This window comes from Manacus candei, unplaced genomic scaffold (genome assembly GCF_025592945.1).
Source record: "Manacus candei isolate 608988 ecotype Guabito, Panama unplaced genomic scaffold, ASM2559294v1 h1tg000014l, whole genome shotgun sequence".
Lineage (NCBI taxonomy): Eukaryota > Metazoa > Chordata > Aves > Passeriformes > Pipridae > Manacus > Manacus candei.
This window is the reverse complement of record NW_026138062.1, coordinates 25,573,185-25,597,010: the sequence shown is the minus strand read 5'-3', so window position 1 is coordinate 25,597,010 and position 23,826 is coordinate 25,573,185. Positions and strand designations below refer to the sequence as shown.

At 37.1% G+C, this 23,826-nt stretch overlaps 1 long non-coding RNA gene across 6 annotated transcripts in view; it reads right to left on the bottom strand.

The window, feature by feature from the left end:
• The window catches only part of LOC127467201 (uncharacterized), a 29,898-nt gene extending 7,125 nt beyond the window's left edge, over positions 1-22,773 (bottom strand). The window contains exons 1-5 of one of the 6 annotated variants that reach the window (XR_007902996.1): positions 22,541-22,742; positions 22,307-22,394; positions 17,261-17,311; positions 12,498-12,671; positions 6,777-6,891 (exon numbers count right to left, since the gene is read on the bottom strand). This is a non-coding gene — a long non-coding RNA (uncharacterized LOC127467201). Of the gene's footprint in view, positions 1-6,776; positions 6,892-12,104; positions 12,672-17,260; positions 17,312-22,306; positions 22,395-22,540 lie in introns of those variants that run through there. The other 5 variants (XR_007902993.1, XR_007902995.1, XR_007902994.1 and 2 more) reach the window with 5 other exon arrangements.
• Between the last annotated feature and the right edge of the window lie 1,053 nt (positions 22,774-23,826).

The window sequence follows — 23,826 nt, the reverse complement described above, 5'->3', positions numbered from 1 at the left end:
GCAAAACCTGGATTTGTGAGACATGTTTGGAAAAGTGATTCTTGTACCTCCATGTATTATAGGTAACTGCAGTCTGATGTCTCAGCTGAGCTAATGGGAGCAGGAATAGTTGGTCTATAGCTGAAGAAGGCACAGGACAAAACAGCTTGGAAAATACAGTATTTTGTTATTGTGAGTCTCACTGTACTGACAGCAGGGAGATGTGTATTCTGTCTGTCTGTAAAGCCAAATAAGTAAGATGAAAATGCATAATTATTGTACAGGAATATCACAACAACAACAACAAAACAACAACAACAACAATAATGCAGTTAAACTCTTTGCTGGGTAAAATACAGTAAATAAATCACAAATTTAAACTGACTACATTTATTTATGGTATTTTAGCTTTCATAATCTCATCTACTTTTAGTATCACAAAACCTCAATTCTTTTCATAGGATATTTTAATAGAATTTATTATTGATAATTACTTTTAGATAGGAAATGCAACTCCCTTCTAGCTATCAAAACTACCCTCATGAAATCAAGCAAAAAATAGGAATAAACCTTTGACTAAAAGTATAACCAAAAAAAAAACTTGTTTATTTAATATTTTTATTTTTACTTTTAATATTCTCTGCCTTTCTAACTTGATTTTAATCTGCTTTCCAGGAGTGATCTCAGCAACATCATTGTGGTAGAACTTATGCAGATGACTAGGACAGGAGGTTCCTCTTCATGCTTAATGACTAGTACTCAGTCGTGATCCTTCTTCCACTGTGACAGCAGAGTCCACTGATTTCAGGAGGTAGTTGGGCTGAGCTGCTAGTGAGCTGTCATATCAGCCACTGATTTATTGTTAATGCTGTACTTTTTCTTTTCTCAGGTACAGCTTAGATTGGATCATCCTAATACATCCTAGTCTGGATGTGCTAGCTAAAGCCCATTGCAGCACTCACAGAAGCCTTCTGGATGGGAAGGGACCTACAGGTATGTTTGCACTGTGGCTGGTTTGAATGTTTAATTTGTATAGTTGCTTGGATGGCTCATAGTGTGTCTGAGAATCCTTAACTATTTATCCTTACAGCATCTCTGAGAGCTAGGGAATTGCTTTTCTCACTGTTTTACAGCTAGGGAGCTGAAATGCAAGCTCACTGGCTTGCCCAAGGTCACATAAGAAATCTGCAGTGCAGAAGAAAGCTGGCTAGAGCCCTAACCACCGTGTGATCCTCCCTCTACCAGATATGAAGCAAGAGTAAGCTAAAACCTGAACGTCAGAGGGAGTTTTTCAGGATGCTTTGACATCATGTTGTATTTCTAACTGTTCTATTAGTTAAAGTTTTTCCTTTACATTTAACCTAGATGTTCTCTGCTGCAGTATAAGCCCATTAGCTCTTGTTCTGTCCTCACTGACTAATGAGAATAATTTGTCCCTATCCTCTTTATAGCAACTCGATGTATTTGTAGACATGTCATGCCTCACTTCAGTGTTCTTTTCTTTAGTCTGAACATGCCCAGTTCACTTAACCTTTTCCATAGATCTTATTTCCCAAACCTTTTATCATTTATGTTGTTCTCCTCTGAACTCTTTCCAATTTGTCTGCCTTTTTGAAAAAGTTGTGCCTAAAACTGAATTCAGTAACCTGACTAAATTAGAGGCCTAATCACTGTCAAGAAAACTGCAATCCCCAGAAATCCCAGGAACAATAAATCAGGTAAGGAAGGTAAGAGACTGGCATGGCTTGGTAGGGAACTGCAAGTCAAATTAAAGGCAAAGAAGCAAATGCACAGGCAGTGAAAACAAGGACAGGTAACCTGGAAAGAGTATAGAGATGAAGTTTAGTTGTGTAGGAATAGGGTGAGGAAGGCCCAGGTGAAGCTGCAAGTGAACCCGGCAAGGGACACAAAGAATAACAAGAAGGGCTTTTACAGGTATATCGGCCAGAAAAGGAATGTCAAAGAATGGGTACTCCCCTGATAAACATTGCTGGTGAACTGGTAACAATAGATGAGGAGAAGACTGAGGTACTCAAAAACTTTTTTTGCCTCAATCTTCAATGGCAGTGTCTCTTCCCACACCTTTCCAGTGGATGGACAGCAGGATGGGGACTGGGAGAGCAAAGTCCTTCCCACTTCAAGTAAAGATCAGGTTCACGACCACCTGAAGAACCTGAACATACATAAGTCTACATGACCTAATGAAATGCATTCAAGAGTCCTGAGGGAATTTGCTGACGTAGTTGCCAAGCCACTCTCTATGACATATGAAAAGTCATGGCAGTCAGGTGAAGTCCCAGGTTGTGGGGGGCGTGTTGTAGGGATGCTAGACGAGGCACCCTGGGAAATGAAGTCTTGAATGTACTCCCACACACATAAGCACTGGGGTACCACATGGTGATTGGTTAAGAGAATCACGTGCTATTTTAAAATGCATATAAAAGGTGTTGTTTGCTTCCAATAAATGGATTTGGTGGTTGAACCCTCGACTAGCCGGATCTACATGGGTTTATTTATTTATTATATTAATGAAACCATACCAGGTGACTGGAAAAAGAGAAACGTTGTCCCATGTTTAAAAAAAAAATAGAAATAAGGACCCCAGGAACTAGTAACCTGTCAACCTCACCTCTGTGCCTATGAAGATCATGGAACAGATCCTCCTAGAAGATATGCTAAAGCACATCACACAGGGAGGTGATTCGAGACCTTCACCAAGGGCAGGTCCTGTGGCCTTACACAATGGAGTGAGTACATCAGTGGACAAGGGAAGGGCTACTGACTTCATTTATTCTGGACTTCTGTAAAGCCTTTGACATGGTCCCTCAGAACATACTTCTCTAAACTGCAGAGAGAGGTGCACTCGATGGGTGTATCGTATGATGGATAAGAAAGTGGTTATCCAGAGTGGTTAACCAGAGTCTCATCGTAGACTAGGGTCACATCCAGAGGATAGCAGTCAATGGCTCAGAGTCCCAATGGACATCAGTGAGAAGTGGTGGCCCTCAGGGATCCATACGGGGAACAGGGTTATGTAATATCTTCATGAATGTCATAGACAAAGAGCCCGAGTGCAAATTTGCAGATGACATCAAGCTCAGTGATGGGGTTGACACACCTGAAGGATGGGATGCCATCCAGAGGGACCTGGACAAGCTCCAGAAGTGGTCCTTTGGGAATCTCATGACGTTCAAAAAGGTCAAATGCAAGGTGCTGCACCTGGGTTGGGGTAACCCCCAGCACCAATACAGGCTGGGGGATGAACAGATTGAGAGCAGCTCTGATGAGAAGGACTTGAGGGTGCTAGTAGATGAGAGGCTGGACATAACCCATCAATGTGCACTTGCAGCCCGGAAAAACCAATCATCTCCTGAGCTGCATCTAAAGGAGTGTGACCAGCAGGTTGAGAGAGGTGATTCTGCCCCTCTACCCTACTCTCATGAGACCCCACCTGGAGTACCGCATCCAGCTCTGGGGTCCCCAGCACAGGAAAGACCTTGACCTGTTGGAGTGAGTACCGAGCAGGGCCACCAAGGGCCACCAAGCTGGGATTGTTCAGTGTGGAAAAGAGAAGGCTTTGTGGTGACCTAATTGTAGCCTTCCAGCACCTGAAGGGAGCCTACAAGAGAGATGTGTAGTGACAGGAAGAGGGGGAATGTCTTCAAACTGAGAGTAGGTTTTGATTAGATATTCGCAATAAATTCTTTATTGTGAGGGTGGTGAGACACTGGAACAGGTTGTCCAGAGAAGTTGTGGATGCCCCATCTCTAGGAGTGTTCAAGGCCAGATTGGATGGGGCCATGAGCAACGTGGTGTAGTGGAAGGTGTCCCTGCACTTGGCTGGGGAACTGGAACTAGATGATCTTTGAGGTCCCTTCCAAACCAAACCATTCTATATTTCTATAATTCTATGAAAAATAATTACCTTGCTTGTTTTATATGTATGTTTATTATCACAATTCAATATAATATTTGTCTTTTTGACAGTGTGCTGTTGTGAAATTGCATTTAGTTTTTCATTTACAACAAAGTCAATATTTTTCATATAATATTATTCTTGCTAACGTGCTATTATTTTCTGTACTGACTGACACTGTAAGTATATTTCCCTTATTCTTCCTATTACTGTTAGTGTTTGCTGTCTCTGACTAATCTGAATTGGAGTAAGTCTTGTCAGCTACTGGTGGGTAGGATTCATTGAGATTCAGATGGACTAGAGAGCAAATGTGAGAGGATGGAAGAGAGAAGTTTGGTGGAATTTGTCAAACTACTACTGTTTCAGTAGCATATTACTCAATTGAGATCTCTGCTTTCAAACCCATTGTTATGTTCTCATTTCAAATGTGTTTGCTATAGAGATAACAATTCCTTGGCTTTTTTTTTTTTTTTTTTTTTAACAAAACCAATTACTCTGAGAAGCTTTGGCGAAAATGTTTCTGGGGAATGTTCCTTCTTTTTTTTTTTTTTTTTTTCTGCATGACCAGTAGCAGAACCTTCTGCCAAGACAGGTAGGAATAATGCCAAAGAAACATCAAAATACTGTTGTTTCAGACTGGGGGATTTTTGGTGGAAATCTATAATGGGTCACTGATGGGTTCATTTGTTTATGCCATCCTATAGTGGACTTGTCTTTATTGAATCACATTTTATTTCCTTTCAACAAAAGTAATCTTTTAAATATGTCAGGGTCATATACTGTAAATGTTTTTTCATACAAAATCTATAAAATATTTCAGAAGATACTCTTTGCCTGTTTTTAATTGCTATGTTAGCTTAAGTTGTGTTACATGTCTCTGTGCTTTTAATCTTTGATTAGTCATTACACAGCTGCCAGTTCTCTGTTTTCTAAACATTTGTGTACTTCTATGATGTGCCAGTCCTTATCACTCCAACCTTGAAAGTTGCTACATGAATTAATAGTTCCCCCTGGTGACAGTTCATATACAGTGATTTACATTTTTCAGCTTATAGTCAGATTTTCATTTATTTATTCAAAATATGGAAGATTTGTATTTCAGTTATTAACCTAAATATGAAAGGATAACCTGCCCAATGCTGAATGTAAAAATCTTGAGTCCTGTATCAGCTATTATGAAAAAAATTACTTGCTAGATATTAGAAAACTGAACTCCAAGACAGCTGCTGAGTCAATGTAAACCAAACCTCTTTGAGTGACTGTTTTTGCTTCCATTGCTCACAAAAGCCCACAGTCTTAGACAGTTTCTAATCATGCTGCAGTTCAGCACAAGGCACGGTAAGTCAGAGTAGAGGGAGAAATCAGCTGGTTAAGGACTATGAACCACAACAATCCATATTGCACTTCAGTTGAATTAGCATTCTTTTGTTTGAGGCTACTGGCTGATGTGCATCTAGGTCAGTACTCATCAAAAGAGAGTAGGTAACTTTATTAATTATATTCTGGTTACTGCATACTGACCTTTAACATTGTAGAAAAAATAGAGAAGCAATGTTTCCTTTGTCTTCAGTTAAAGTTTGCATTGCTATCTTACTCTCTCCAGTAATTACCTTGTGTTTTAGTATTTTGCAAACTGAGCAGTCAGTGTGGTTTATTTGTAAAGTTGCATCTGGTGTTAAGGAATAACAGCTAAAGAATTTGCAGAGATCAAGATGATAACGACACACAAGGCTGATTTAGATAGCATTTTAAGTAATTTATGATGTAAGAAAAGGAAGACCCATAGTAGGGCATTGGCTTGGGGCCCCTCACTGGCATTTCACCAGCTTTGCTCTTAGTCCAGTTTATTCCTTTTTATCTTTGTTGTTGGTTTCAGGAAAAGTGTGGTAACTTTCAGTTGTCTGGACTAACCAAGGCTGTGGAAAGTAATGTATCACTGTTTAAAGTGTAGCCAAACAACAGTGTATAGAGTCAGAGTCTCTGGATGCTGCAACACAGCCAGTCCAGGGTTTTAACAGGAGGAAACTCAAGGCAAGACGCTGTGCCTGTTTCTTCTGTGTGTAATTTACTGTGCAACTTAAACTCTGGACCTGTTTAATGGTCCTAACAGCAGAGTTTCTAGGCCAACAACTAAATCAGCTGCAGTGCTCTGCATTTGCAGACGGCCTTATGATTTACAAAATTTAATAAGCTACCCCCTTACAATATTTTTTTCAAAGACATAGCTTTTATAGCAGTTGCCAAGAAGGCCGTCAAAGGTACAAATACCCATTGGTATAATGAAACCTTTATTTTTATTTATTTTTTTTTTTGTGAAAAGCCATATAAACATTTCCAAGTATTACTAATTCATTAACAATGAAAAAATTCTAGAGAGCTCTGCTGGCTGGCCATGGTAATACATTAGTGATTTTTCCAGCGCTGCTTTGTGGCAGTGATATTTCTTGGGTAGCAGTGCGGTAAGCTGCTGGCAGCTGGAGGGCAAGCACAGGGAGGAAGGATTTACACTGTCTCATTTGTAGCCTACTTCTTTTAAAAAGAGTATTGCATGAAGAATAGTTCCCTGTTTCACCCAGGTGTGCCTTTCAATGCTAAGTTCCCATTACATTTTTAAGCAAATTATCTTTTTATCCTAGTATTGTGATTTCTATTCAAAGCAGCATAACAAATTATATGTCCTTTAATTAAAAAGATGGATATAGATCAAACACCCAAGGTGACTTTTAAAGTTGACAGATTTTGTTTATATAGGCTAGTTACCTATCCTTATCTATTGAATATTGCTGTTACAAGGAAGGAAAATAAATGTAAACTTTAATTTCTCACTGGATTTTTGACTTCGGAAAGATAATCACAGAAAATTCCTTAATAACTGCAACATTTTATGCCACCAGATGTAAACTTTACCTGTCATATTTACAGACTCAGTGTCCAACTTCAGAGATCTTTGCCTTCTCATTCCTCTTCCATTTATGCTTCTTCCTCTCATTTCTTACCTAACATTTAGGGCATAATTTCCCAAAATTTTCTAGTCAGTACTTACATTCAGGATCAGACAGTCTGTTAACAGTATAACTTCTCAGTGTGATGCTTACTGAACTCCATATCAAATATTTGCTGCAAGATACATGGAGTAAAAATACTTTGATGAAATTATTCTGCCCTGTTTGGTTGTAATGGAATTAGATTATTTAAGGAGTCTTTGGACAGAATTACTTTCCAGACTGTTTAAATTCAAGAAGTAATTCTCTTCAAATAAGGATGTGACTATTGGCAACATAATGAAGCAATTTGTTCTTTGAAATTTATATTTAAAAAAAAAAGGAAAAAGGAAAATATTTTCCACTGGAAATTATTTGTATTTTGACAAACTCCACATATTCTGTAGTTCTACTTTTCCTGAGCTTACTACTGGTTTTTTTGTTTGTGTTACTCAGTGTAGTTATTGTCTAAGCCTCTGTTGCCTGTGTACTACATATCAATGTGAAAAAACTGACGTCTCTGTGATTTTCTCCTAAAATGTAGAAAAATCTGATTGTCCACTTAAACTTGAGAAATTACACAAAAATACTGTTTGCTTCTCCAACAACTCCAAGACATGAAACTCCCTATGGATGTAACCCAGAGGCACTTGTCTTTTATTGCAGGGTGCTCTTCCTGTTGAGGCTACTTGTATTTTTGTGTCTGCCATTGTTTAAAACTTAATCACTCCTCCTCTTTAAGAAAGTTTTCCTAGTGCAAAAATAATCAGTCATTACATGCCTTTAGATCAGTTTGTTTCCTGTGTTATGTTTCATGTATTCCTTTGTTCCATCCCTTCTCTTCCCCACACCCACCTCCTTCAGCTTTCCCCATTACATGAATCACTTTCATGTAAATTATTACTACTGTTTTTCACTCAGCCTAACCCTGAGAGAATATTACCCCTATTAGAAATGTACACATTTTACACCGCTATTTGGGAAGAATGGATTAAATGTGGTGATAAATATGAGAAAATAGATATGTTTTTACCACAACCTGCCTGCAGAATCCTCTTTCCATTGCAGATGTATGGCAAAACAAGTTGGAATCAATGGCTTTTTTTACCACTCTAGTTATGCATTTCAAATGATAAGTGGTATTATTATTATTATTGTAATTTTTATTGTTATTGTTATTAATATTATTAGGACAAACAACTTGTAATATTTTTCGATGTAATCTGAGCAACAAAGCAAAAGTGTTTTGTTTCTATCACAAAAGAACTCCCTTTTTTGTTGCACTGTTTTACTGTTTAGCATTATAAATCTACAATATACAGCTTTTAAGGTCAAGCAGAAAGGAAGATTTTCTTTTCCAAACATCTGTCAGCAACCACATGGAAGAGAAAACAGTACTAGCATAATTTATCATGCTTTCACTTGGTGAAAAATGTTCCTTGGATGCTAAGTCATGACATGTACTTTAAGTAACGCTTTTCTCAAGTGCTTTATCTTACACTTTGCTTCTCTTACACTAATATTTTTCAGTTTCCTTATTGTTTGAGGCTATGAATATGTCAGACAAGGATCATAAGCATTATTTATTCTTCTGGCATCCAGGCCTCATTGTGATAAGAGTGAGCAGTTGCTACCCCAATGCAGATGGCAAGAGAACCGGTTCCAGGTTTTGGTGTACCTCGATGTCATTGCTTACTGTGCTGGAACACAACTAACCAGCTATGAAGCAGGCAGAGTGTGGGGTTGACATGTGTCCTTTTCCAGCAGGGGCTGCTGTAGAGCAGTAATAATCACACATCCCCAAGGGACTGGAAAACTGTTTTCAATTCCCTCCTCCTGTCCCCTCCATTTGCATTTAAAGTAAACATATGATGAAGCTGTTGGTTCTTTTGAGTCAGAAAAAGAAAAAAGTCACTGAAGAATATTAAATCTGGGCTGATCCAGTATAAATGCTCTTGGATCCTTCAGTAAAATATGCCTAAGTTGTATTGGAATTATCTCCTTGAGCAGGAAAGACATGCAAATGTAAGATATAAAATCATAAAATACTCTTCATTGCAAAACAACCTGTCTGAAAGGAAGCAAAAGTGCTGCAAAGAAAGAAGGCTTTAAGCTTAGTACGAAGACTCTGACACTAACCATAGCCTGCATAGTGTACAGGGTTCAAAGCCCTAACCATGACACCTGGCCAACACAGAGAGGAACCCAGAGATCCAGTGGAAACTGAAAGTGTTATGAAGCTGAATAAAGGTCTGTAAAAGCACAACGTCTATAAGGAGAGACCTCTTTTCAGGCCAGTTTATGGAGCAAAAAAAATGTAGGTCCACTTCCAGGCACAAAGTCCATTTACAGGGTTAGACATCTGCTTTTTCTAATTTTACTGGAAGATATATATGTGACTTCTCCCAACTAGCATTGATTAAGAACCCTTTCTTCTCTGATAAGGATTTCATGATTAGGTTACAATATCTGTATTACCCTCTGTAAATTGCATTTGTAAAAGTAAACAACTCCAAAGGGGAATTTACCTTATCCTAAAGGAGGCATTTAGGGCAGATGGGAGGAATTACTTCTGGAGGCCTTTTTTCACCTTTAACTTTAAGGAAGGAAGGCTAAAGACTTAAATGTTTACATTCTGTATGTTACAATGACATGAATCCCTATCCTCCTGTCTCTTACATGCTGAAACCACCACATCTGCAACATTCTTGCTTATAATGTTATTGTAAATAAGGCATCTGAAAGGATTTTATGGGATCTACAAAAGCCGCTTCTGCTGTCCACTTACACAGCAGGTTTCACATATAGTAGTTTGGTTACATTGCCAATATTTTGTTTATTGAAAAAAAAAAGATTATATTGCTTCATATTACTACTTGTCTTCTGAAAGAAAATAGTGGATTGTGGTGCCAAAGGGACCCGCCTACTGATATAGAAAGCTGTGAGATATCACCACCATACAAATGGTAGTACAAATGGTACAAGCACAAACTCAAATTAATAAATAAAAAATGGCTCGTGAGGTAAGGAAGGCTTGTATTTTTCTGCTGAGACATGTTGGTATACTATCTCTGTAAGAAATAGGACTTTCCTTGAACTGATCATAACAAATACATTTATCCTTGAATAAAAAAAAAAAAAGTGGCAAGAAAACTACATTTTCAGAGCTGAGTGAGAACTCTGTACAGACAAACTTGTAATAGAAATATATAGTATGCACAGCAGTTGAGGCACAAGACATTGGCTTAGATCTAATGACAAATATATGACAAATAATAATGACAAATTTTTGTATTTGTCTTTATATAATTACTTTCCAGTGCATTATTACTTGGGCTTAGGACATCCAGACTTAACTGTCAGCTAATTTTACTAACTCTAATTCTTTCATCAACTTGTTAAAAAATTATTGGCAATCATCTTTAATGAGTGTAATAGGTCTTCTTCCAGTTCAGTCTGGGCCAAATACAATGTTCATACTACTACTGATATTTCCCAGCTATATTTCTTACATTGTTCTCACCAGTTATTTTTTGATGAATCATGATTTTATGTATCTAAAGAGAGGCTCTTTCTTCAATTATTGCATCAGGCGAGTTTTTTTATGTTTCAGGATGAAAAAGTTCCATGTGTACGACATGGTTTTCTTTGGCAACATAATGTACTTGGTTCTAATATTTAACTGACTTCAGTCCTCCTAGAGACTGTCGGCTTTACTCCCTTTTTCCAGTCATGGGGCTTCTGGCTATAGCTTGTAAAGCAAGATCTGATTGTGTAGAGTAACTGAATATTTAATGAGAAAAAGAAATTTCAGAATTTTTTTTAATAATGTGCCTTCAATCTAAAGTGATTCAAGAAAAACCTTGTGTGAAAGTATGTAATTTTAAATTACTTGTACTTTTTAAATTTAGATGTTGTGGGTGGATGAAATTTATACCATGGGAGAGAATTTCCGGAATGGTCTGTAGTTCAGTGTCCATGGATTTCACTTGAACTGTGGAAGAGTCAGCTACAGCCTAAGTCGGTTGCCAGACTTAGCTTCTCCTGTAAAGATTGTTTGTGTGAATAATGAAGTGTTCAGGGAACCAGACTGGTCTCCATTTCATTCGTTCTTGATTTTAGGCACTTAACCAATATATCTACGCTGCCAATTTCTGATTTAGTTGTCCCTTTATTCATAATTTTTCCATTGTGATGTAAAAACCCCCAACAGAATATTCAGTTCTCCTGAAGTCCAAATTTCTTTCTGGAAATCATCTGCTCATTTTTGAGTAGATAGGTAGGATGGATTTGTACTTACATAGAAGCTGAATGTGTTTGCAGATATACAACCTGACATCAGAAGACTTAATATTACAGAGTCATAGTATCAATTAGGTTGCAAAAGACCTCTGAGATCACTGAGTCCAATCTAGGACCAAACACCACCTTGTCAACTAGACCATGGCACTAAGTGTCACATCCAGTCTTTCCTTAAACACCTCCAGGGACAGTGAATCCACCACCTCCCTGGGCAGCCTATCCCACTATCTAATCGCCTTTTCTATGAAGAAATTATTTCTAATATCCAAGATAAACCACTCCTGGCTCAGTTTAAGATTACACCCTCTTGTCCTGTTGAAAGTTGCCTGGGAGAAGAGACCGACATCCTCCTGCCTACGACCTCCTTTCAGGTAGTTGTAGAGAGTGATAAGGTCTGAGCCTCCACTTCTCCAGGCTAAACAAGCCTGGCTCCCTCAGCTAGTCCTTATAGGACTTACCCTCTAGACCCTTTACCAGCTTTGTTGCCCTTCTCTGGACATGCTCCAGCACCTCAATGTCCTTCCTCAACTGAAGTGCCCAAAACTGAGCACAGTACTTGAGGTGCAGGCTCACCAGTGCCGAATACAATAGAACACTTCCATAGTACTGCTTGCCATACTATTTGTGATACAGTCCAGGATGCCATTGGCCTTCTTGGCCACCTGGGCACACTGCTGGCTTATGTTCAGCCAGCTGTTGATCAGCACCCCCAGGTCCATTTCTGCTTTCTATCCATTCTGTATATTCTGTGACTTTTTTTTTCAAGTCCCAGTTCCTTTCTAAAGCACAGCAAAAAGTAACTAGTTGAACATCAGCATTTTTCATAATAACATATTTTAAACTTGTCAATTGTTTATGTTGAGTTCTGTACTCTTATTTAGTTTCCTAGCCATCTACATAAGATTGGAAGCAATGAAAAGCACAAGTTGTATTAATTTTTTTTTTTATTATGGTATGTAAGAAGAGCTTTTTAAAGAGAGTTCATCTTTTATTTATTTCACCCAAAAAATAGCCAGATTTCTGAAGTATTCAGCAGTGAATATGCTGAGCTTTGGGGAAAAAGTATGTACATCATGCAGCTTTGGACAAGAAGTTACAATGAGAGTCACCCACTCACTTCAAAATACGACTTGTAATATCTTACAGTAGACTGAACTAAGTCTGAACTGGTCTGAATAAGTCAGAATAAGTCTGAACGAAGTCTGAACTGGTTAGATCAATGTTTGTTTTGATATGTTAGTTTTGCCACAGAATTCATCTGGTTGAGGATTGTACTTTGATAGGTACTGTTTTGTAATTCTTGAATGAAAAACTTTTACCTTTAATGCTTGATGACACAGAAATATTCAGTCGATTGAATATAGAGATCTTTCTTTCAGTACACTGCTTACAGATCTTTAATAGAGGTGGTGGATAAACGTCCCAATGTCTTTCATGCATTAGGCACACATGCTCTTAACTTGTTCTGATGTCATCTTCCTTATAGGAGGTTCCTGAAAAAACATTGATGCAAAAGATATATTAAAAAAAAAAATCAATGACAAAATGTCACTGAGAATCGAACTCATGTAAAGATCCTTAGAGTGGCAGAATATAAAGTGAAAGAGATCCTGTCACTGTGCTTTTATCTCTTTGATCCTGTGTTCCAGACTAGTATAGGCCTGCAGCAGTGCTTAAACTATAACACTGTTACAAGAGAGCTATTGACTTCAGCACTACAGAGAACCTAATACCATTTATTGAAGTTAGGTTTTGCTGATTTTGAACATTGACAAGATTTCTGTAAAGGTGGATCTAGGAAAGGTTTAATTTGTACTTCTCAGGAACTTCCCCTAATTCTCAAAATGCCAACAACAACAAAAATCCAAACAAACACCTCCACCTCAAATTAAAATAAAAACTTCACCCACAATTGTGTGAAGAGTATAAATAGGAGTTCATAACAGACATGACAGAAAAAGGAAAACATATTCACATTATCTAATTTATTTTTATAACATGACTGGAAATAGGACAGATGAATAATGCTAGTTCACCTTCTGAGGTATGGAGATATTATTAATATCACACTGCCTGAAAAGGTGTATTTTTAAAGAAAATATAATTTTTTAAAAATTTATGGATTTCATTTTTTGCAAAACTCATTAAAAAGAAAAGACATTAATTACTAAATGGATAGACTGGTCATTCCAAAGAGCTACTTTGGTCTCTGTTCCATGGTTATAAATAATGTCTACGGTCTCGTTTCTAGGTCAGCTTCAAGTCAGTGGTAATACTTGAGTGTTAACATGATTCCATATCTTAAATTCAGGAGAAACAAGCTGTCAACTTTTCAGTTGTAGGTTTTATCCCTTAAGTAAAATTAACTCAAAGTAAACATCCTTGTGAAGTGGTCTTGCCAAGGCATAATGAAGTATCAGAATAACACGTGCTGAAGCCAAGCTTTGCCTCATACAAAGGAGGCAATTGGACTGGATTTCCAAGCCATGTGGGAAACACAGACAAATTTCAGACTCCTTTTCCTAACCTTGCCCTAGTTTGAATCAAAATTTCCAACTATGCATTTGTGAGCTGAAAGAAGAAAAGAAACATGAGGTATTTCCTGTCACATTTTTCTGTGAATTGTCTGTAATCAGCTTCCAATTTTATGCACCTCAAGTAACACTGCATAAGCAGCAGCAAGAAAAAGTCTCTTCCCATTCAGAGGTATAGCTTTCCAAATTGTAGTTATACCTCTGCTTGGAGTGTAATGGAGGGGGAAGTTGGTGACCTGTTTTTTTATGTGTAAGAATTACCACATACAAACTAGATGACGAATAGTGTGGTAGCTATGAGACATGAATGATTGTCTAAAAAAAGTCTGACTAATTTTCTGTACCATTCCTATTTATTTTCAATTCTTCATTTCCGTAGATTATAAAATGCAGTCGATAAGGATAAAGGATAGAATAGCAGCAGCTTTACTGAAGCAATGAAAGCTTTGGAATTTTTGTCTTATATCTCAAGTATTTCCTTTTTTGATTAAATTTAGCATGGAAAAACACTTATATTCCAAGGATAGTGCACTTTTTAAAGTATATATTTCTCTATATAGCAGAAAAAGTAAAAGTAGCATGAGCTGTAGTCTACATAGACACATAGGCACAGAGATGTGTGTATATTCCACTCTGTAGTTTATATGAGTGTACTGTAGGAAGCACAACTGAAAATCACCAGTCACTTAAAATGTCATAGTCTGGAGTACGCCTGAGTTGTGCTGTCAGTATGGGAAATGAATTCAAATAATAGGTGCCATTACTGTAGCATGAAACTATTAGTTAAAGTTCACAGTGCTTGACTAGATCACTTAAACCTTTATTAGAAAAAAAATGAAATTCTGAATGTTCTTCTTTTCTTCCTTAATCTGAGCAGGGGCTCAAAGTTTAACCAAAAGCATCTGGAAATAAGTTCCAGTGCTGTGCTCCTGGTTCAAGTTCGAAAGAACAGAAGGCAAAGCTCCCTGTGCATGGTGCTAACTAGTATCATGGGAGTGTCAAACTTGATTTGAGGTAGATTGACATGTCATTATTCCTCCCATTCTTGCTTCCCTTTTAATGATCTGCACCTGAGCTCTGGTGTGTATTTTGTGACACTTATTAGCAATCTACAGGTCTGAGAGAACTGTTGTTTAGCCATCTCTCACCTGTTAAAATGTTAACAAGACGAGACGCACCACAGTGTCTGGTGCCAACTGAAGGTCATGGATGGAGTGAAGAAGCCCCAGACATCTGTCTCTCACAGTGAGCTTTGTACCATGCTTCACTGAAAACAGCAGGCTGAGCGATTTCTCACCATTAATATCAATGGGACCTGAACGCATGCTACCTGCACGCATTCCTCGGCTCCAGGAGTGGAGGTGTGGAGCTATTAACACACCTCATTCACATCTGAATTAAGAATGTTGAAACAGTTCTACATGGTAGATATACCAAAGAAGTCGTTAGGTTTGTTCTTGTCCATATACACTCCAGTGCCTGATGGCAACTGCCCCTGCTATTTTAAATAAAGACTGAGAGACTCAAGGCTACTGATTTCCTGAGTATCAATCAACCCGGATTTATTTTTCTTTTTATTTTTCTTCTGTGAGGGGCTGCTTCAGAACAATTAAGTCTCACTGGCTAAAACAATGACTTTGATCTCCACCCTGCAATATTTTCAAAAGTCTAGTATTAATGGCATTTGCATTTTGAAAAATTGTCGTACCTTTTCAATTAGAAGTTTTTTAGGGTGGAATGGATGCCTCACATGCAATACAGTTTTAAATCATAGAAAGGCTTGGGTTGGAAAGAGCTGTAAAGATCATCTAGTTCCAAACCCCCTGCCATGGGCAGTGATGTTGCTCATTAGACCAGGCTGCTCAGGGTCCCATCCAACCTGGCCTTGAATGTTTCCAGGGATGGGGTATCCACAGATTCTCTGGGCAACCTGTTGTAGTGCATCACCACCCTCTGAGTAAAGAATTTCCTCCTAACATCTGTTCTAAACCTGTTCTCTTTCAGTTAAAAACCATTTACCCTTGTCCTGTCAGTATTTGTCTATATAAAAAGTCCTTCTCCCTACTTTTTATAAGCCCCCAGAAGATGGCTGGAAAGCTGTGGTAAGGTCTCTGAAGCCTGCTCTTTCCTGAGCTGAACAACTCCAGCTCACTTAGCCTGTTTTCATAGGAGAAGTGCCCCGTCCCTCAGATCATCTTTGTGGCCCATTAATAACCTTTCCTCTCTCTCTTTGAGACCATAAGTTAATGGTTGTGAGTGAAAATATACAGTTATTTGTGAATATTCCTGTGCGTGTGAATTACCAGTGGAAAGATAAACCAAACCAGCTATTCAAATATCATATATGTATACATTAGTGAATAGAAATTGGTTTCTTACTGACATACACATAAAAGAGATTTGCAGAGGTATGTACAAAGGCGATATCTCCTTTCCTTTTCTGTCTCTCTCTCACCCTGTCTCTTCCTCTTTTTCATCATCTCCTTCCTCTTCTCCTCCCCTGCATTCTCTTGTCTCTTCCCCTGCTCACCCCCCCTCTTTAGCCCCTTCCCTCTCCCCTCCTCCTCTGCCCCTCTAAATTTCAGTCTCCCTTCCCTCTTCCTGTGGACCTCTCTACTCTCCTTCTCTCTACTTTTCTTCCCTATTTTTCCCCCTTCTTTTTTTTTTTTTATTTCCTGCTAGTAGCGTTTTCTTTCTTTTGCAAATCATTCAGACACTTTAGCCAGTGCTTGGCTGTCACAGACCTTAATAACTTGTTGAAACCCCCTTCCATTTCTTGTGCAGCACATGAAATGATGCTGTTCAGCAGACAGACAGCAGAAACAAGGTGTTCAGTCCTTTCAATTTTTATTTATGGCAATGGGGAGCATATTGCTGGAGGTACTAAGAACAGGTTTACTTTCTGAAGGAGTCAAATTTGTCTCAATTGCCTTGGGATGGAAAATGATCTATCCCAATAGCCAGTGGAAACAGCTTTCCTGATCTCCTGCTACTTTTTATTCTGAATTATAAGTATCTTTTGTGAGTGGTTAAACAACTTCACTCTTAATCTTATTAGTATAAGGTTCTCACACCAGACCCACTGAAAATGGCAGAAAGACATTCCCAAATTTGAGCAGACTTCAGTTCTGACTCTAACAAATATCCCACTGGCTTAACCTTTCAAAAGGCAGACAAATGAAAAATAACATTAAGCAGTTCTATCAGAAATAAATGCCAGTTGTTTTTGAGGTCTTTTTCTCAGCCGTTCCCATTGATGTAGGCTATAGCAGGCTTTGGAATATGGCATACTTTAATCGTCTTGTTTCTTTTGAAGAAAGCACCAAATCATTGTTTTGTTTTGGTTTTGGGGCTCAAGGGTATTTAAAATGAACTCCCAATGAATTGCAAGTTACAGTTGTACTCCTAAGTACAATAGTGGGCAATAAATAAGAAAGATTAAGTATTCTGTAGTCAGGTTAGAGTGGAACAACAACAAGAGACTGATGCATTCTTTCTAAACAAACAAAAAAGCATAATTGGAAAAATTCATTTTTATATTCTCTTACATTAGATGGGGCCACTGAGTGAAACATTCACTGATGAATTTCTTCTCTAATCTGTGGAGGAAAAACAGCTACTGGTGAATTAAAGAGTCCTGGAACGGAGCCATGAGAACTAAATGGCTAAAAATGAAAACAGGCAAACACTTGAAGAGTATTCTACAGAACACAGATCTTTCAACACCTCCCCCTTTTCCATGGCTAATTCATTGTCATGGAAACTGAATTTATCAAAATGTTCTTGTTCACTCCTAGTGACCCAGTGAGTCGACTTACGGAGCTGGTGAAAGGTAACTCAGGCTGAAGCAATTTTTACAAATGATATGCAGCAGTTCATAAATTGGTAAATTTTGAATGGCACCATTGTGCTTCTCAAGTAGTTTTCCCTAGTCTCAAAAGACTATTTCTGTCTGCAACCTAGAGGTGTCTGAAACGCTCACTAATAAGTTAGCATGAGAGGCATGTATGAGTATGGCTCTTTTCTTCTCTCTCTGCTCTCCTTTAATTTGTTTTTCTTCTTACCCTGTGAATTTATGCTAAAATCTTGTTATTTGTGTCATTCTTTACTTCATGCATTCTCCACAGCATTTTCCTTTGCTGATCTGTAGCCCAAGGATGCAAAAATCCTTCATCACCTCATCACAAACATCTCTTCTTATCTGTTACTGAAGGTAGGTGTTGACTATCAAGTGTTATGCACAATGACTACTGTATGCAGCCAGCTTTGCCAAATCCAAAATAACCCTGGAACTCTGAGTGCTTCCACCATGTCTCAGAAGGTGGGATCGCTTGTGTTTCTTCATCATACATGAAAATTGTCGTATAATTGTTTTGAAGGTTTTTCAGCTTCCATGTCACTGCCAAATTCTGTCAAGGTTGATTTTTACTTTATTTTCTGTTAGCAATTAGTGACTTGTTGTCATGGAAACTGCACTTCACATGATTCTTGAACTTAAATGGCTGAATGTGATCATACAGCAGCCCTTCATTCTTTAAACTCAGTAGTTAAAGACTTGTTTTTGTGTGTGATCTTGATTACAGAATCACATAAAATATCTATAAACACAAAAAATAATAGCAGAAGGCTACATCAATTAAAATGAAGTAGTCAATAATTCATTCTTTAATTAAAGCTCTTCCTTTTCCTATTGCTGTAACCTTTCAAGTGTCAAAGCAGATACGAGTTAATCATTTGTCTGAAATATTTTTTTCTAATTAGCAGTTTGTGAAACAAAAAAGAAGGAAAACAAAAAATGGGGATTTAAAATACTTTTGCTTTTGTGTTTAGTGCAATGAATGAAAACGAAAGTACTTTAGAGAAAATATTTTCTAGAGTATGAGTCTGAGTTTGTGGACAGCATTTAGGTACACAGGGAGGGATGCATTCACTTCTGCTTTTTTTCAGTAGATGAAATGACTGGAAAAGGTAAATGATATGTCCCAATATAATTTCAATAACAGACACATTTGAATTTGTTCATCTGCTAAATATTTTGTATTTTCAAATCAAAGTCTTAAAACTTCAATTCAGAGGCTATATTTTTCAACAGTAATCACACTGAAGGAATAATACATTGCATTTTTTTTCTTCTGACATCTCCACCATTTAGAAATATTCCAGAAATATTGCTGCATCATAAAGATCTCTTTTCACTGAAGATTTTTTAGATCTATTGCTCTGATAGCAGTGGCCGAGTAAGCTGAATCAGACCAATATAAAGGCTTATATCTAGTCTCTTATTCCGAGGATGATCCTAATCCAGTTCTAAACTACTTGGAGATTTCTATTTGAATGTGCCTGTATGCATGTGTATATACACACTTTATTCAGAAAAATTCTAAATGCGGAAGTTTTCCAGATATGACTAAAATATTTCAAATTCACAGTTTGCACTGCTTTAAAGTCATTGTCTAGACAAATAGTTCGTCTGATTTCATGTTCATGTCTCTGTTTGATTCTTGAAAAATGCTGAATGGCTTGTAATCAATAAGAGTTCAAGGTACTTGAACGTCATAGGAAATTATAAGAATCAGGCCTGGGCATGTGAAATTGTAAATGTCACTCTAATGAATGCTAACCAGTAGACACTGTGATTTTTGAAGATTTTTCTGGTGCTTGATATGCTAGAAGACTTGGTCTTGAAAGGACACTGCACTCTTATTAAACTTTTCAAATGTCTTTTTGTAAAACTAGAACTAAACTAAAGTATTGGGTAATGCAGCTATCAGAGAGAAATGTAGTTTAAAGGCACTATAAGACAATTTCTTCCCTGTGGTAACCCAGCTGAATTCAGTGTTATTTTCTGCTGTCTCTCCTCCCATGTATTACAGACTCATTACTTGGATTCATTACCTTTACAATAAAGATAGCTGTTTGCTTTCAGTGATATAAAAGCAATACAGTATGATTTTAGCATGCACTTGCTGTGTTCAGATATTTCTTATAAAGAAGCAATTTTGAAGTATTTTAGTAGAAAAGTATTCACTTATTTATACAGTGTGCTAGATTCCCATCAAGCATTTAACTGGATAATATTTTTTTTTGTAAAAAAAAGGGGAAAGAAAAAAGTAGGTAAAACTTCAATTTCTTATACTTGTGATAATATATATATCTGCCAAAAGGTAACATAGATATGAAATTTAACATATGCACTGAATGGTTTTATTAACCTTCAAGAGAACAGGTATGTACTTCACCATGTGCTGTGTGTTTCTGTGCTCACTGAAGTCCTAGAAAATCAAAGCAATTATTCTGAAAACCATGCTGAAACCAGTGTGAGGCCAGAATTTGTCTCATACTTAGAATTTCATGTTATCACACTAAGTATGGCATTTCCTAGTGAATTGTGAATTTGGGCCTTAAGCTTTTTTTTAGCTGTTTCCCCTTTGTTAATGTGTCAGGTTAGTTTTGGTTCCTATTTCTTTAGAATTACTCCAAATATGTCTTTGCATTGCTAACTTCTCCTAAAATTTCTTAAAAGTACAGTCTATACTTTAAACTTCTAAAATCACAAAACTATTATCAATAATTGTATTAGCCCTGTGGTAGCTACAACACATATAGATTCTTTCTTGAACACTTCCAGTACACGTTGTTGTTCTTTCTATGGTTCTAAAATTTGTGTTTAATTAACACTTATTACTAATTGTACCATGTAGTTGTTTTCACAAAAATGTGAAATTTTATCTTTTGTTTCATTAAAAATGCAGGGAATAAAAACCATCAAATTACTTATTCAAGTTTATAATGGAGTGAAATATTTGACACTGCCCTTGTACAAGGTCAAATAGTTCTCCAGAACTATTGCTATTATTACAGAAATTTTAAAGAAAGCATTATGAAAATAGAAATCCAGAAGAGTGTTCTTCAATATGCACAATCAGGAAAAAATTACTCCTTCGAATCAGATGTAAGTATAATTTCAAAATAAGAAGCTATAAACCAGCTGATTTTCTTCATTATCTGGGATTCCTTTAGGGTATTATTTCAGTCTCATAATCTGTTTAACTTTTTTGTACTTGGAAAGACAATAGAATATGACAGGTTCTTTGACAGTTTGCTAACACAAATTAACCTCATTTATGGGAAAACTGACTGTGTGTGAACACCTATTTTTACAGTGCTTTGTAAGACAATCTCTAAATTGCTGACATGTTGGGAGGTCTGCTTCCTAAATTTTAGGCATTCTGCTGAATAATAACATGGATAATCTACCAAGTATCTTATGATAGGCTTGCATATTGATGACCCTATAATATTTGTAGGGGAAACGAAAAAAAAAAAGGTATGCTTGCTATTTTCTTTCAAACTAATGAAAATTCTCTTCATTGCACCTGTAAAGCACTGCTGCTATGCACAGGATTTTACTGCAGTAACAGAGGTATATTTGATCACTGTTTATTCTTTAAAGAACCATGCATACCAAGTTAAGAGCAAATATTTTGTGGTGAGAATTTATCACATAGAAATAATATTAGCCTAAGGGAAATGCATAGGATTATATTTGTTTCTATCTGGTCTGACAAATGAATAAATGATTGTCCCATAGGAATAAGGAGATGAATACAGGAGAATCTGATGTCAATGTAATCCCCTTACGAAAGGTTGGAATCAAATTAACTATTAGACTTTTTTTATTTGGCTAAATTTCAATGTTTGTGGCTTGGAATTATTTTATAACTAGGTGAGAGGTATTACATAAGTTAGGTGAGGATGATGAAGACTATCTATCAAATAAAATCAAACACTAGTGGCCTTTAAAAATAAATTTATACATGAAAGTGTTCAAGAGTCTTGCCTATCCACCTTCTAAAAGCATGTATATTTCTCCTTACAGTTTAAGATATACTGTTGAATAAATACATAACTAAACAGCAGAAGAAACAATAAAAAAATTATGTGAATTTCCATGTTCCCTCATCAATCTTTTTTTTTTGCGTGTGTGTGTGTGTGTCTGTAACCTCTGGTGCTGAAGGAAGGACCAAGAAAGATTGATGGAGGGTGATGGCAAATGCCATTTTATAGTCTCTTCTTTGCTATGAAAAAAAGCTGCAACTTTAAAGACAAATATTGGCTCTGTGGACTTAACTAACTAACTGCATAAATAAAAAGGCTGACTTCTTTAGAACTCTGAGCCTGGACCAAAATTTTTCACTTTAGGCTACCTTTTCACAAAGTCTTTGCTGTCAGTTGTGTTTGTTCTGAATGACCTATATTTATGGTGGGAAAACCTTTAATGTATAATCATATTTTCTATACATGTCACATAGGTGCATTTCAAAGCATTAAAGTATGTTTATGTATTATCTCTTGTAGTGTTAATATAAAGTTAGATTCCCTGTTTACTGTAGGTCCAATTGTATGAAAGTTTCAGAAGGAGCCTTTGAAATCTCTAAATATAGCTTAAAAGAGTTTCTCTATATCTAAAATGTCATGACATTAACATCCAGTACCTTGGGATACTCCACAGTTAGAAACTGGGAAACTGATTCTTTCCAGTAGCATAGAGCTCTAATTTCTAGCCTTACAAGTATTCAAAGAAATGGACTTACCTTCTGACATTTTAGATATAAAAAAGGTTTTCTGAGTCCAGCTTATTCTGTATATTAGGAAGAAGCCATATTTTCTAAAGAAAGATTCCTGGTTTAAAAAGAGTAAAAATTAATGACTCCCTGTTGCAATTTAAAATAGTGACAAGAAGTCCCTATTGGTTCTTTACAGGTATTCTATAGTTATGATTTTCATAAGAGGCGGTCTAGGTCATAAAAGCTATACTAATTACTCACAAAGATATATAAATTATTAATAGAGCTGATTGCTAGCGACTCCTTGCTCGCAGGTTCTCAGAGAAAGTTTCAGTGGCATGACCCCCCTTCACTAGGAGAAAAGAGCCACGAAGTTCCTTCTCTGGATTCCAGTGGCTAAAAGTGGTTTACTTGAAACTCCCGTGGGCTTTTAAGGTCTCCAGGGGGAGGGCTTAGAAAAAGGAACACGATTGGGCAAAAGTCTGGGGGAAAGGGAGTGGCTTGAGGGCTCTGCTAACCAATGGGGGATACAGGAGGACCAAAGTCCAGTAACAAACCAGGATTGGGGAGAAGAGGATGAGACAACCAATAATGCTTGTGCAGGGGCGGGGACTGGTTCAGGGAGGGGAGACAACAAGGCACTGCACGGGGGGACCGCATGGGTAAGGGGAATTACATAATTCAGGGGAAAAATGTAAAATAAAAATGCAAGTAGTCGGTGTTTTTCCACTCCACTCGATCCTGGAGAGCTGCTGCTGTGATGGACCCGCTTCTAGAGTCATTCTTTCAAGGATTCATAGTCTTTGCATTCCCCCCCAAATTATCTTATGATCAACTTCATATTTATAAAAAGTAGACCTACTTATGTAGTTCTGAGTCTAACTAGAGTTTGAAGATGCAGACATATATGTTTTTTATGAGCGGAGAAAGGAGATTTTATTTGTTGCTATTAAGAAGGAAGTTCAATTAAAGAGAATAATACAAATGTAGAGTGTGCTCAGCTTTTCTTTGACCCAGTGCTCATCAGTAGTGATTGTATATTATGGTTTTTTTAGTAGTGAGACTGAATCTGTAATTAATTGAGGATATGAATATGAAAAGAAAGTTACTTCCTCAGTTCTCTCCAGTAAAGCATTTCATTGAGCTGGATGATGAATCAGTGTCTGAAGTTGTGTGTCACAGTCAGACTACTTTTCCATTTAGGGCCTATTTCACACTGACTGAAAAATGGTAGAGTGGTTCAGCTCCATTTGCTGAATAACCTGGAGGTCCTTAGGGGAAAGGAGGAAAAATCTACTGTGTTTAAGAGAGTGTTGGTTTCAACCTGAATTCTTGGCATGCAAGTAGCCTATTTCTCTTTCTTGCAATACCTTGTGTTAAACTTGACTTTGACTAGTGTGATGAGAATATCAAACATCTCCCCAAAGTAACATTTTGCAGTACAGCAGAAAAAAAAAAAACAGTTATCTGTAAGATTGCACAGAAAATTATACATACATTTCTGAGCTGGATCAATAGTACTCCTTGATATTGTACATGCCAGATTA